Here is a 13,302-nt window from a genome sequence, read left to right on the forward strand (position 1 = left end):
CACACCCTTTGGCGCAGTCTCTCAGCCAGCCAAGAATACAGGTCCCCGTCCTCCAGGTTGCATTTCTCCACCTTGTGCACAAGGACATCATTGGAGATGTTACCAACATCTTGGTAAGGATCCTATGTCCACTGTCAAGGACACACACACACACACACAATCCTGGTACAAAGCCAGGGAGACCACATGAAGTGACACCACCACCTCTCAGGTTCTGCTATGCTGGCCCACTGAGGCCTGTTGCTCACAGTTGGTTTTTGTTGCCTGGTGCCAAATCGTCCAACATGAGTGAAATGTAGCCAGACAGTGGTCCCTCTTTGTTTGGTTCATTTGTGAGCAAACAGGCATGGATTGGGGCATTATATAAACAGACTTCAGTGGCAGCATTAAACAAAATTTAAGACTATGCGAATACAATACAGTTGAACAATATGCATGGTCATGATTGTGCTGTATGATAGTTAAATGGGAATGATAAGACACTCACCATAAAGCCGGAAATGATTTCCTTAAATAGTCAAAAATCCTTGGAGTACTCATTGGGTAAGAGACATTCTAAAAGAAAAAAGAAAGCCGGGCACAGTGGCACATGCCTGTAATCCCAGCGGCTCAGGAGGCTGAGACAGGAGGATCTGAGTTCAAAGCCAGCCTCAGCAATGGCGAGGCGCTAAGCAACTCAGTGAGACCCTGTCTTTAGGTAAAATGCAAAATAGGGATCAGTGGTCTAGTGCCCCCGAGTTCAATCCCCAGTAGAAGGAAGGAAGGAAGGATATGGGAGATGGAATTAGGGGCATCTGTAAGATAGGGGTTAGGGGTGACTTCCACCCTTTCTAAGCCAAGCACTTCCAAGGACTGTAACGTATCTTTGTTCAAGTGTTTCCAATCTCTGGAGATGGCTGAACAAGCTAGAAATTTGGGCAGAGGGGATAGACTCTAAGAATACTTGTTCAATCTTCTGGAATAAAAGACGCCCTGGGAAGCAGATTCTGGTGCTGAGAAACTCCCATGGAAGGTAAGTGCCTCCATCACGAAGAAGGCAAGCGACAAGAGGAAAGCAGACTTCCTATGCGACAGTCACGGCTGGGGGTGTTGATTCAGATCAGATCCCCTGGGAAGCTTTTCAAAAATTCAGACAGTCTTAAATCTACCAAATCAGATCTCAAGGAAGGGGGTTTAGGCATGTGTATTTTAAAAGCTCCCCAAGTGCTTCTGATAATCACCCTTGTTGAGAATCATCATATGTATGGACTTGTACCCATTATGTGTGCACCCAAAGGTAATTGAAATTGCAGCCAAGGAGAGGAAAAGAAGAGGGAAGACCAAAAGGAGAAGAGGAAAAAAAGAAGGGATATGGGAGATGGAATAGGGGCATCTGTAAGATCGGGGTTAGGGGTGACTTCCACTTTTCTAAGCCAAGCAGTTCCAAGGACTGTAACGTATCTTCGTTCAAGCGTTTCCAGTCTCTGGAGATGCACGAAGTGCTGGAACTTCAACATGCATAACAGGATCTAATCGGATTGCTTGTCTACTAACACCCTTCACCAGGGGCCAGGGGCAGAGGTGTTCTGACCGACATGCAGATGGGGACATGATTTTGACATGGCATGAGTATGCTTGGAGTTGTTACCACATGAGGCTTTGGAAAACCTAGGAGCACTGGGGCCTTGGTCACAGGGAGACATTTTAGGAGGTGGAAGGAAGTAGAAAACCAGAAAGAGGGCTTTTCAACTGGTGGAACTAATTTTGCTTTAAATCTCCAGATGCCGAGGGCATTTCCAATGAACTCCATTCGGGTGTTCTTTTCCTTTTTCTCTCCCATTTCACTGCCACAAGCTCAAGGTGAAACAGTGTGCATCCAGGGTGGGGGCACTCTTCCTAACCTGTAAATGCTACCCACGTGACCCTCTTAACCTCAACCACATGGGCAACTCTCCAAGAAATCCTCTACCTTGGGGATCTATGTTATCTAAGAACCTGAAAATTGCAGACACATATTAAATTATGTCAGTCTCAGATGTCACAGACCTTCGAATGTGAAGTATGATGTTAAGATCCATGCAGTCCCTCATCAAGGTGCGCTTGCCCATGAGCTGCTCTCGGAGAAAGGGATTATGGCTCCAAGTTAGAGGCTTTATGGAGCACGTGAAAATCACCTTTTTATCTGGAAGCTTCTCATGCAACATTTGTCTCCCCCATCACCATCCCCTTCCAAAGCAGCAGTAGCGGCTTCTACTTTTCTTCTTTCTGGTGTCTCCTGGCCTCAGTGCTCTACTTGTGCACCCTTCCAGTATCTTCCATCTACTTTATCCCTGATCATTGACCTCAGGATTTGAAATCTGAAGAGCAGATGCCGGAAACGGTCAATGAAGGTTATCTGTATCTCATGCAGGTGATGCTGGGCTTGGTTATTTTATTTTATTTATTTTTTGTCAGCTGAGCACCATGAAAACATCATAAGATACCCACAGAATACCCTTTGAATAGCTCTCACCTATGTTAATTTCTCCAGTCTTAAGAATCATCCATCCACTGTTCCCCCACACAAAGGTTGAAAGGAAACATACTGGATACTACATACAGGTTATATTTGAAATCAAATCAGCACATGGTGCAGAGGGTTTGTAAAACAGAGATGCAATTTGCCTTGGCAGGAACTGTGACTTATTAGAGGATGAAATAACTCCTGGAGTTGTGTTGATACTACATAATAAATTTAAATGAGTTTCCTCTAACATGAATGTGCTGGGGGGGAAATTGATCAAACACTGAGCTGGTTTTCATTCTCAAACTGACCAGAACTCAGGTTCTGTTTTATGTCTCTGTCTCCCAGAGGGGTATGATTTCAGGAACAACAAAGCATTTTCTTTCATAATTAACAAAGGAGCAATTCTTTTCCAACCATTTCCCCAAATTGATGTGAAGAAAGTGCTAGAATGAAATCATGCCGTATGATCTTAGGCCAATCACCTCACTGGAACTCAGTTCCCCTGCTAGAAACATAAGAGCACAAGATAAGATCTCCAAATGTCCACCCAGCCCTACAGCTTTCTGACTTTCCAATCCTAAAACTTCCAGAAAGGAAAACATAAATATTAAAACACAAAGTTGCACTGAGTAGTGCAGCCGGCCAGGGCACTGAGTGGGGCGCATGGCTGTGTCGGAAGGTGGACCCTTCTTACGGTGGAGCATTAGGGTGACCAATTATTCAGCCTCCTTTTCTGGAAGAGGACAATACCATCTGATGCCCTGAGCAGAGAGTGACATTTCCTGGTTCTAATTACAATGAATTTTGGCCAATGGGACATGAGTGGAAGTGATACCTACCATATCTGAAAGCAGTTTTGAGAGGCTCTGATGTTTCTGAGTCCTCTTGCTCTTTTTCCTAGGCTGTGAGAACATGGACGTCCTGAAGGCATCACAATTGTCACCAAATGAGATAGATAATGCATAGAGCAGGATTGTGGCCCAAGCAGAGCAGCAGGTGACACACAGACATGTGAACAAGAAGTATAACTTTGTTATTGCAAGTCACCTGGAGTTTGGGGTCATTTCCTTACCCGAGTCCTGCCTTGAGAAGGTGGACTGCACATACATGACAAATGCTCAAAGCATGAGAGGCATAGCTTGACTAATAATACATGCCCTCAGAATATAAGCTCCTGGCAGCAGAAGCCTTGTAATTCTACTAGTTCTGTGGACACCAGAGATGCAAAACCATTTAAGTGTGTAACATAGTTGCCTGCTACAGGAATAATCCTCAATCACTGCTACCTCCAATGGGAGTCCAATTTGAAGAGGACCTTGGACTTATTCCCCGCCGCCCTCTCCCCAGTCCCAGGCCACACTAACTGCTGAATTCTTTAAAGTCTGCAGACTTTGACCTTATCCCTGGAGCCAAGTCACATGACCTTACAAAATCACCAGGAAGTCTTCTCCAATGGGCCAGATTGTGCCCTTTGTTGTTGCTCATCTAAATAAAAATATTTTAAAACTTTTCATAGAATAAATGGACTCTCTAGCTTAGTCTAATAAATACTAAATTCAATGATCCATAGGTTCCCTCCCAGCTATGGAAGAGATGAATCTTAAAGCATTATCTAATCTAGACATAACTTTCCTCACCATTTCACAGGTGCATACCATATCTATTAGTGGCACACATCCACTTGATGCAGCAAATTAGGGCAGAGGGAAAAAAAAGCAGCACATGAATTTTCCAAATGAACTGACAAGACCATTTAAGATAAATGTGGCTGTAGGCGAAACTACCCTCATTTATCAGTCTTCGTTTGGTGGGCAATGTGTATGTTTCTTTAAGAGAGAAAAAGAAAACCTAGAGAACTAATTAGATGTACAATCTGTGAACAAAGTCAAAATCAAGAGCTCAATTCTATTTTTTTCATTCTCATAGAGCCTGAGGGCAATAGCCAAAAGAAATTACTATTAAGTGTGAGTAGTGCAAAATAGATTGTGCGAATTTCAATCTGAAATGTGTGAATTTAATATACAACTGCAAATTAGGAAGCGCCTTTTGATTTTCAAAGTAAGTTTGATTCATAAGAGGAGAAGATTCTATGATATAGGTTAACAGACTGCATGTGGACCTGGGAAAAGGGAGGGGAATTTTGCAGCAATGAAAAAATACCATGAAGGTGGCGTGGTGTCATCAGTCACAGCACTTGTTAGACCCCTGAGAGCAGGGCTGTGGCAGTGGGTGCACCACACAGGGACTGTGGTGGCAGGGCAGCCACTTTCCCTCTTGAGAAAACAGGCTAAGTAGCTCCTCGGCAACTCCATGGGTCCACACAGGAAGGTTCCTTTAAGCTACACAACAATGAAAGGCAATGAAGTTTTGTATCTATTGGGCCTTGTTCACAGACAAGGCGTTGACTTTTGCTCTGGGCTTTCTCCCTAGGAGCTGGCTTCAAACCTAAGCTCTGCCGGCATGGCAGGACAGTATCTGCTCTGTGTTCTTTGGGTTCATGCTTACAGGGACGTGCTCAAGAGACCTTCATGTATGATTGTAGATCCTCTTGGTCCCTAGGGGACTTGAACACCTGAAAAATCCTGTGGAGGTGGCCATGAAGAGAGGGTGCTCCAATCCTTGCCCAGCATGACATCTAGCAAAGTAACAGCTCTGCAAGGGACTCACTCAAGGAACAGGCAAATACAGCTCTAATACAAGGGCCAGGAAGGCAGGGACGAGTGCCTATGCCTACACTGGTGTCCTCTTCCATGCCACCTGTAAATGTCTTGGCTTCAGAACCCTGTGCCCTCACGTCCTGCTAAGGCTTCTGGTCCTTCTCTTCTGGACCACCTCTTGGTGCACACTACCTGCTCTTACTGCATAGAGTCCCTGTGATGGTCTCATGGCTTTCTTCACCAGGACTGAGTTCCTTGAGGCCAGGGGCTGTGCTTCAACTCTGCTACACGTTCAATAGGTTGAACGACTCACCAGTCTAGTAATGACCTACATAAAAAAATTATAAGATTCAAATTTGGATGATGGAAAGATGTCCTGGCGAGACCCTCCAGACTCTGTGTCACGCCCTCTGGATCACACAGAAACTATCTTATGGGAGACTTTAAAACTCTCCTGACATCAAGTAATGCTTTTTCTCTCTTGTGCAAAGTCAATGCACTGTGACTCTAGCCTGTGATTTTTAAGCGAGGTACACAGACATCTGTGAGATTCTTTAAACTATATCTGCAACAAGGACGACAACGTGTAATTTCTGTAAATTCCCTAAAGTGCCTCCTTACTGAGAAATTATGTTTGCTTTTTAGTTTCTATTGAAAATAGGGAGAAATGTGATTCTCACTGTGCTACGTGAAGCAAGAGGGTTCTAATTGGGCACTACCATCAACCTTCGGCTTTTGGTTCAGCAAAGGTACTAATGCAGGTGAGAACCCTTATTAAAAGAAGCCTCTTCCTCCTGCCTCTTCCTTTGCTGGGAAAGGAACCTTCTAGCTTTCATAAAAACTCGGCCAAACACTTCTGCGTGCACAAGTCTGCCACCACTAGTAAGCCACGCCAGTTGGTGGGGTCCAGAACCTTTTGGACAACTGAGGAGTCCCACTTTTGGCAAAAGGCTGAAAGCAGTGTGGACATAGCCTAGAGGTAGCTCAGAAGGTATTTAGAATGACAGGGAGTGAACCCTCTGGTCTACTCCTGGTGTCTTAAGAGTTCTGTGACTGTAATAAAAGTTATCTGGTACAATCTGGTCCCTCACTTTGGCAGATGCCAAAATAGTCATTAGTCAAAAGGGTTCATTACAGTCAAGCTGATCCTAGATGCTTAACTGGCAAGGGTGAGTGGTGTTATTCACGACAATGTGACAACTGCTAACCAGGGACATGCTGGTAAATGAGCTCTCCAGAAGGGCTGGAGGATGGGAAAGCTCTGACCTGCAGTGCTTGCTGGTTTCCATGGTGTAAATGTCCTCCCCATGGCTAATTTCAAGCTCTCAGAAGTCCAAAGGCTGGAAACACTCCTTCCTATCCAGCAGGATCTCAGAAAGCTACACCTAGGGCCACCACTGCAGCTAACACTGAGCTGAGGGTTTATTAGGGTGTCAGAAACTGATATACTACCTCATTTAATCTTCTCAAGAGTGCTATGAGAAAGACATTATTATTGTCATTGTCTCCGTGGGTTAACACGGGCACAGAAAGGACAAGTAACCTGTTCAAAATCCCACAGCTTGGAAGTGGTAGAGCTGGGGCTAAAATCCAGGTTTCTGACTCCAAAAGATTCTTTTCCCTGTATCTTGTGGTGCTGGGGATGGAACCCAGGACCTCACACATACTAGATGAGCATTCACCCATGTAGCCACAACCTCAACCCCAGAGGGGGAGTTTTCACAACCTGTGATCTGAAGGATGTTTCATTATAAATAGGTGTCTAGTTAAAAATCAGGAATGATGCTGTGGCCGGAAGCACAGCCAAATAAAACCAAAAGTTTGTGGCTCTGTCAACCTTCACATGGTTCATATGATATCAAGGGTTATTTTTAAGATTGAGAAGTAAAAATTCAATAGGAATTCAACTTGTCCTATCCAAGGACTATCATGTCTAGACAGAGCTGTCGGAAAACCAGTCAGTGGGATGAGCAGCTGGAATACGTCGGCATATAAAGGTCAGGGAGGAAGGCAGGAAGAGGGCAAATATCCAGTGCTTCACACTGGGAACCGGAGAACGATATTCAAGCAATAAATATACTCGTAATAACCCGTCAGGAAGAGCATGGTGAAGAACAGGCCCCTGGGTGCCCAGAAGACCAGGTGCAGGTGGCCACTTCCAGTCTAAAATGGGTCACCAAGGAATCAACACAGAGGCACTAGGAAGGCCAGGGCTGCATCCAGGGCTCTCAGTCCAGGAGGGAGTGTTTTAAATCACAAGGTGTCAGTGATAATGAAATCAATTTCCTGCATCAGGTCAGCAATTTCACAAAACGAAATTGATTGGAAAATGTCAAATGCATTGCACATGATAAGGGCACATTTTTTTTTTAAACCAAACTCCAGTTGTACCTATATTTACATGCACTCACATACATACCATGTAAAATGAATTGTTTACTCTCAGTTTATAAATTTCTTAGTATGAGAAAATAACTACTGGTTGAAAGAAATCTGTTATGTGGAGAGAACTAATATTGAGAAATGTTTCCACTGTTACATGATTTTGTTGCCAAAAACATAGTCTCGTATTAAAAACTCTAATATGTGCAACTTAAACTTGAAACAATTCTTTTTGTTTAAAAATCTTCCAAAGGAAGAAGTTCAGTGGGTTTTGAACTATTAAAATAAAATTCAACCTTCCAATTAATTCTCAAGAACTAACTAACATCAAGGAAAATGCAAATTTAACAGCCAAAGTTTAATAAAAACTTCTGCATAATTAGTGGGCATGATTAAAAATGAAATTCATTAAAAAGTTGATCTCACAGAAGCAAAGAATAAAACAGTGGTCACCAGAGCCCAGGAAAGATGTGGGACAGGGAGGAATGGAGAGAGGATGGTTAAGGACACTAGGGTGGAGCTGGATGGGAGGAAACTTCTAACCTTCTACAGCAAGTAGGGTAACTCTGGTTGACAACAGCTAACTGAATATTTCAAAATAACTACTAGAGAGGATTTTCAATGTTCCAACACAAAGAAATGATTAAACAACATTAACATCATGACTTATAGTTTCAGCCTACGATTTGTTCTTCTACTCGGACTTACACACTTTTGTCAAGTAACTTTCTCAGCTATAATGGTCACTGAAATTAAGCAGTGAAATTAATTAGATCACTGTCCTTGTTATCCCAAGGTTAAAAAATAATAATGAAGGGTATTTAATCCAATAACCCTCAGTACAAATATTATTCATAATTTTAGAAAGGATTGTATAACAATAAAATTACTTTCCAATGTTTTCCAACCTTCAAAATTTCTATATCTCATGTTTCTATAAATTACATGGAAGTACTGTCAATTCCAAATATTCTGTAAACTATCAACATAGTTAGTAATAGCATACAACTCACAAACTTTTTATTCCTGGAGTAGCATTGTCAAAGCTTGGTGAACACTGTCCCATGTTAGTGACAGGGACTGGCATAATCCTGCCCCAAGGCCAAATGAAAGGGTATCAAAAGCCATGTCTGATTCTTAGGCCAAGAGCTCTTGGGAGAGAGGAATAAAGGCAGGCACTGGATTGATTTCTGCAAGTACTGCTTTTTAAAACTTTAGTAATTTTGCATTTCTTTTGCCAGGTAAACAATAATCCTATGGAAAAATGCAAAGTAGAAGTCTCTCCTAATGCAAGATGTTCTGCATTTTGGTTTGAACAAGAAGATGTTAAGTGTCAATCCTTAAGAGAAATTTACCTATCAGTAAAGCTTCTCCTTTAATGGTCATTTACATCATGAACTAATGAAACATATGTAAGAAATTGGTTCACTTTGAAAAGTACAGAAAAATGAAAAAATGAATTAATTTCCATTAAAAGACAGACTAATGGTTATTTCTCTTGATTAGCAACTTTGCAATTGCCCACGAAGAACTGAAGAAAATGGTGCCTTTCTCTTGGTATATTTCTGAATGCAGTTTCTAGGTGCCTTAGGCATATGCCTTTCTTTTGTTGCTATGTTTCTGCAAATCTTTTCCAGAGTCCTCATGTTTTATGACATTCTGTCCAATTAGTTGTCAGCATGTTTCCTTTTACCTTCCCTGCAGTGACCTTACTTTTTCTAAGACAATTTCATACCATTAACCTGTTCAATTAAGCTATACAAAAAAGCAGTTTTCAAAACCTACTGCTAGGCAACAGAAACCTGTTGAACGAAATCTTAGGTGAAAAAAATATTCTAAAATTTACAGGGAAATGGATGGCATTAGAGCAGATTATGCTAAGTGAAGCCAGCCAATCCCTAAAAAACAAATGCCAAATGTCTTCTTTGATATAAGGAGAGTAACTAAGAACAGAGTAGNAGGGGGGAGGGTGGAGGATGGGAAAGGCAGCGGAGCACAAACAGACACTAGGATGGCAATTTGTAAATCAATGGATGTGAAACTGATGTGATTCTGCTATCTGTGTATGGGGTGAGGGTGGGAGTTCATAACCCACTTGAAATCAAAAGTGTGGAATATGATATGTCAAAGAAAATTTGTAATGTTTTGAACAACCCACAATGAAAAAAAATTGAAAAAAAAAAATATTCTAAAAAGAGATGAGATCGTCATAATACATGTTTATTCAATCCAGAATACAGAGGTGCCTTGTTAAAATTTCAAGAACAGGTTAAACATCCCTCATAAAACCCAAAATCCAAAACCTTTTGAGCACCAATCAAATGCTCAAAGTCTCAGATTTTAAAGCATTTGGAATTTTCAAAGTGGGGGCACTCTCAACTGGTAAAGTCTATGCAAATATTCCAAAACCCCAAAAAAACCTCCAAAATCTTAGTCCTAAGCATTTCAGGTAAAAGATACTCATAGCCTATACAAAAAGCAAAAAGTTAGCCTGCACAAATTTAAAGGAGTATATTCTAATGTCACATGTGAATGTGTGTGAATATATACATAAATCCAGCATACATGACAGACCCCCAATGACTAGTTGGTTCAGTTTGCTGTTAGACGGATTCACTTCTGCTATGGATTTGGGAAGACAGTGTCAACATGCTGTGTTTTCAAGAGAACATGGAGGTTATAAGTCTTTTGCTGATACTAGCTTTGAAGAGTAACAAATGAAGCAAGTTCTCACAGCAAAAACAAAATAATTTATTTTCCTGAATTCAGGGCCTAGATTTTAAAACATGGTCACTGTGTTATAAACCGAACTAAAATATTTTATCCACATTTATTTATCTTGAGGGAAAAAATGTTTTGATTGGGGAAAATGCTTTTAAAGGCTGACAGAATTCATGAGAAGGGTTCCTAAAACTTCTTGGAAACCAAACTGTTCTTAAAAAACAACTTTGATGAGTTAAGTGCAAATGAATCCGAAACATATGGATTAAATTTCCCTTAAAATACGCAAGGGTTTAAAAATTAGAGGAAATGTGTTTGGTAAAGTATGTTTGAGAAATGTTACAAAATATATTTCAAAATGCTAGAAAAATAGCTCGAGGTATTTTATAAACCCCAAATGAAGTGCAAGTCATCCATCCCTAATTGCATAATAAGTATTAACGCTATAGTTAAAGATTTATGTTATGGAATACAGCAGTCACACTCTTATTAGTTATTTGTTTAAACAATTATTTAAGATGTGCTAATTGGAAGACATTTCGGGCATTCAGAACTAAACTCGGCTTTCCAGGAGAGCTTTGGTAGTGCCTTGCAAGTGATGACAACCGTATATCCAGCAAGGGACCCAGGAGCCGTCATCCAGTTAGTGGAGCAGTGTCATCCTTCAGAGCAACAAAAGTAACAGTTATAGCTTTATGTCTCTTAACTTGGTAGCCTAAATAGAATTCATGGAAACTCTCAGAACAATGAGGTAAAGGTATGCTTTGCCCTGAGAAACAACAGGCATATATCTACACTCTAATACAGCAAATGGCACAATATCCCCCAAATTCATTTAAATCCCATTACACAAATCCCATGATTAACATAAAAACTATCAAAAGGACACATCATGGGAGTCCATCTACAAAACTCCTGTTTAAAAATAGTATTAAGGGGAAGAAAAAGAGTGGTTAAGAACCTCAGAAAACTGAGTGAATGCAACATGTTTAAGAACTAAGAGCTTTTTGTACATGTTTAACTTGTGGAGAGTAATCTTGAAACATGGCAAAGGAAAAGGCTCTAAACCAAACTAAGCTAGGCTCAACACTTCCTCCACTTCTTAGGAGAGCAAGTCACTCTACAAGCCTTGATTTCCTCTTCTGCAGAAAAATAATAATAGTAAATACATCCCTGGGGTTAAAGTATAAATTTAATGAAACAAAGTATTTAGCATAATACCAGATGTTACCTTAGTTCCAATCCTTTGATGCAGCATCTTGTGGTTCTTGACTATCATCAACTGGGCTGAACAGTCTCAGTACGGGTTGAGATTCCCTAATCTGAAAACATAAAGCCTACAATGCTCCAAAATCTGAGCACTGACATGAGAGAAACTCCACACCTGACCTCACGTGACAGGTCAGTCAAAATCAGGTGCACTGAAGGTATTATACTAAAATTACCTTCAGGTTATGTGTATAAGACATCAAACAAGTGAATTTCATGTTTATTCCTAGGTTCCACCCCCAAGATATCGCATCATGTATTCAAAAACATTTCAAATTTTTAAAAAAATCCACAATCCTAAATGTTTCTGGCTCCAAGCATTATGAATAAGAGATGTTCAACCTGTGCCATGCTGTACAGTCTTAAAGTAATTTAATATTTTGCCATCCTGACTTCCTTTCTTTAAGTCTTGTCAGAAGTATTCTTCAAGATCAGAAATAGATATAAGTCCTGTTTGCATGAGTCAGAATGTGAACTGGAGCACATATTTTAAAATCTCCATGGTGTAGCTCTTTACCTAAAAAATGAGGGGACTGGACTATATCGTATGTTCCTGGATTCAGCTCTAAGCACTACAAGATGCTGGTGAACCTCTCAAAACTTACATGGCAGATTGTAAGAAAATAATAGGAAAAGTTAAGGAAGAGTTGGCCATAAAGCCCTCCTGATCATAAAGAGGAGAGGTGTAACCCTGCCACATGTGCCATCCCTTTGATTCCCTTTCCTGCCTGTTCAGAGTGCAGGAGGAGGAATGGCATGACGAAAGAGCCAGAGGAATCCCAAGTGGGCCAGGGCCAGGTGCAGCTGGTTGTGGAAATATCTAGTCAGGGGAGAGAAGGTAGCACCTTGGCACCAGCCTTCAGGACGAGTGTGAGATGATGGAGCCAGCCAGGGATGTCGCGGGCCCACCTACCATTCTCTGGTCCATTAGAAAGGAAGTAGCTAATGCTGAGAAGGGAAGGTGCTAGGCAATGCTCATATTTTTGCTCAAGGTTTCAGCTGAATTCCTGGCTTCTCAGGGCAACTCCCCAACCCCCATGCTCTGCCATGTTGGCCAGTAACCACGTCCCATTCCCAGGGAGCAATGGGGAAAACAGAAAGGAATGAAGGGAGAGTGGGGAGGCTCCCCTCACAAGTGTCTCCTATTTTTGTTCCACTTACCTAATTCTTTTCCTTTGTACCCTTCAAGAGATCTAAATTTCATCCATGGTCATGGGAGGAAAAAAGAAGTGAGGGGCATGGAACTGTGTCTAGCTGCAAATACTACCTAACTGTATAGTCATGTGATTATGCTTTTCCGACTTCACACTTGATCTATCTGGAACACTTCTGAGGACCAAAGATTAAAAGGTCACAAATAGCCCAGAGAAATAACACAAAGCACGAACACTCAAAGAACAGAACTGCTCGCCACCCCTCACCCACCACCTGTTGACTAATTTACCAGGATTCTACCCAGCCTGGCAACTGTTTCACAGTCTCCTTCCAATTGGAAAGAAGCTGGAGAGGAAGACAGGCTGTCACCCTGATGTGGACCAGTAGAAATGTTATAAAAGCAAACACTGAAACCCAGTGAGAGGCAAAAAAAAAAAACGTCCCTCCATTGTTATTGAGAGCAGCACGGAACACGTGATTGATGCTCTGATAACAAAGGAAAAGGTAAAATCACATGCTTTAGTTTATGACTCAGGCTGCATCTATTTTAGCAAGGTATCAATCACATCTAATTAAAACACTGACAAGCCTTAAGAGATAATCAACATCATCTATCATTAGGCAAGTGCAAAT

The sequence above is a fragment of the Marmota marmota genome, unplaced genomic scaffold, assembly GCF_001458135.2.
Source record: "Marmota marmota marmota unplaced genomic scaffold, marMar, whole genome shotgun sequence".
In the NCBI taxonomy this organism is placed as follows: Eukaryota; Metazoa; Chordata; class Mammalia; order Rodentia; family Sciuridae; genus Marmota; species Marmota marmota.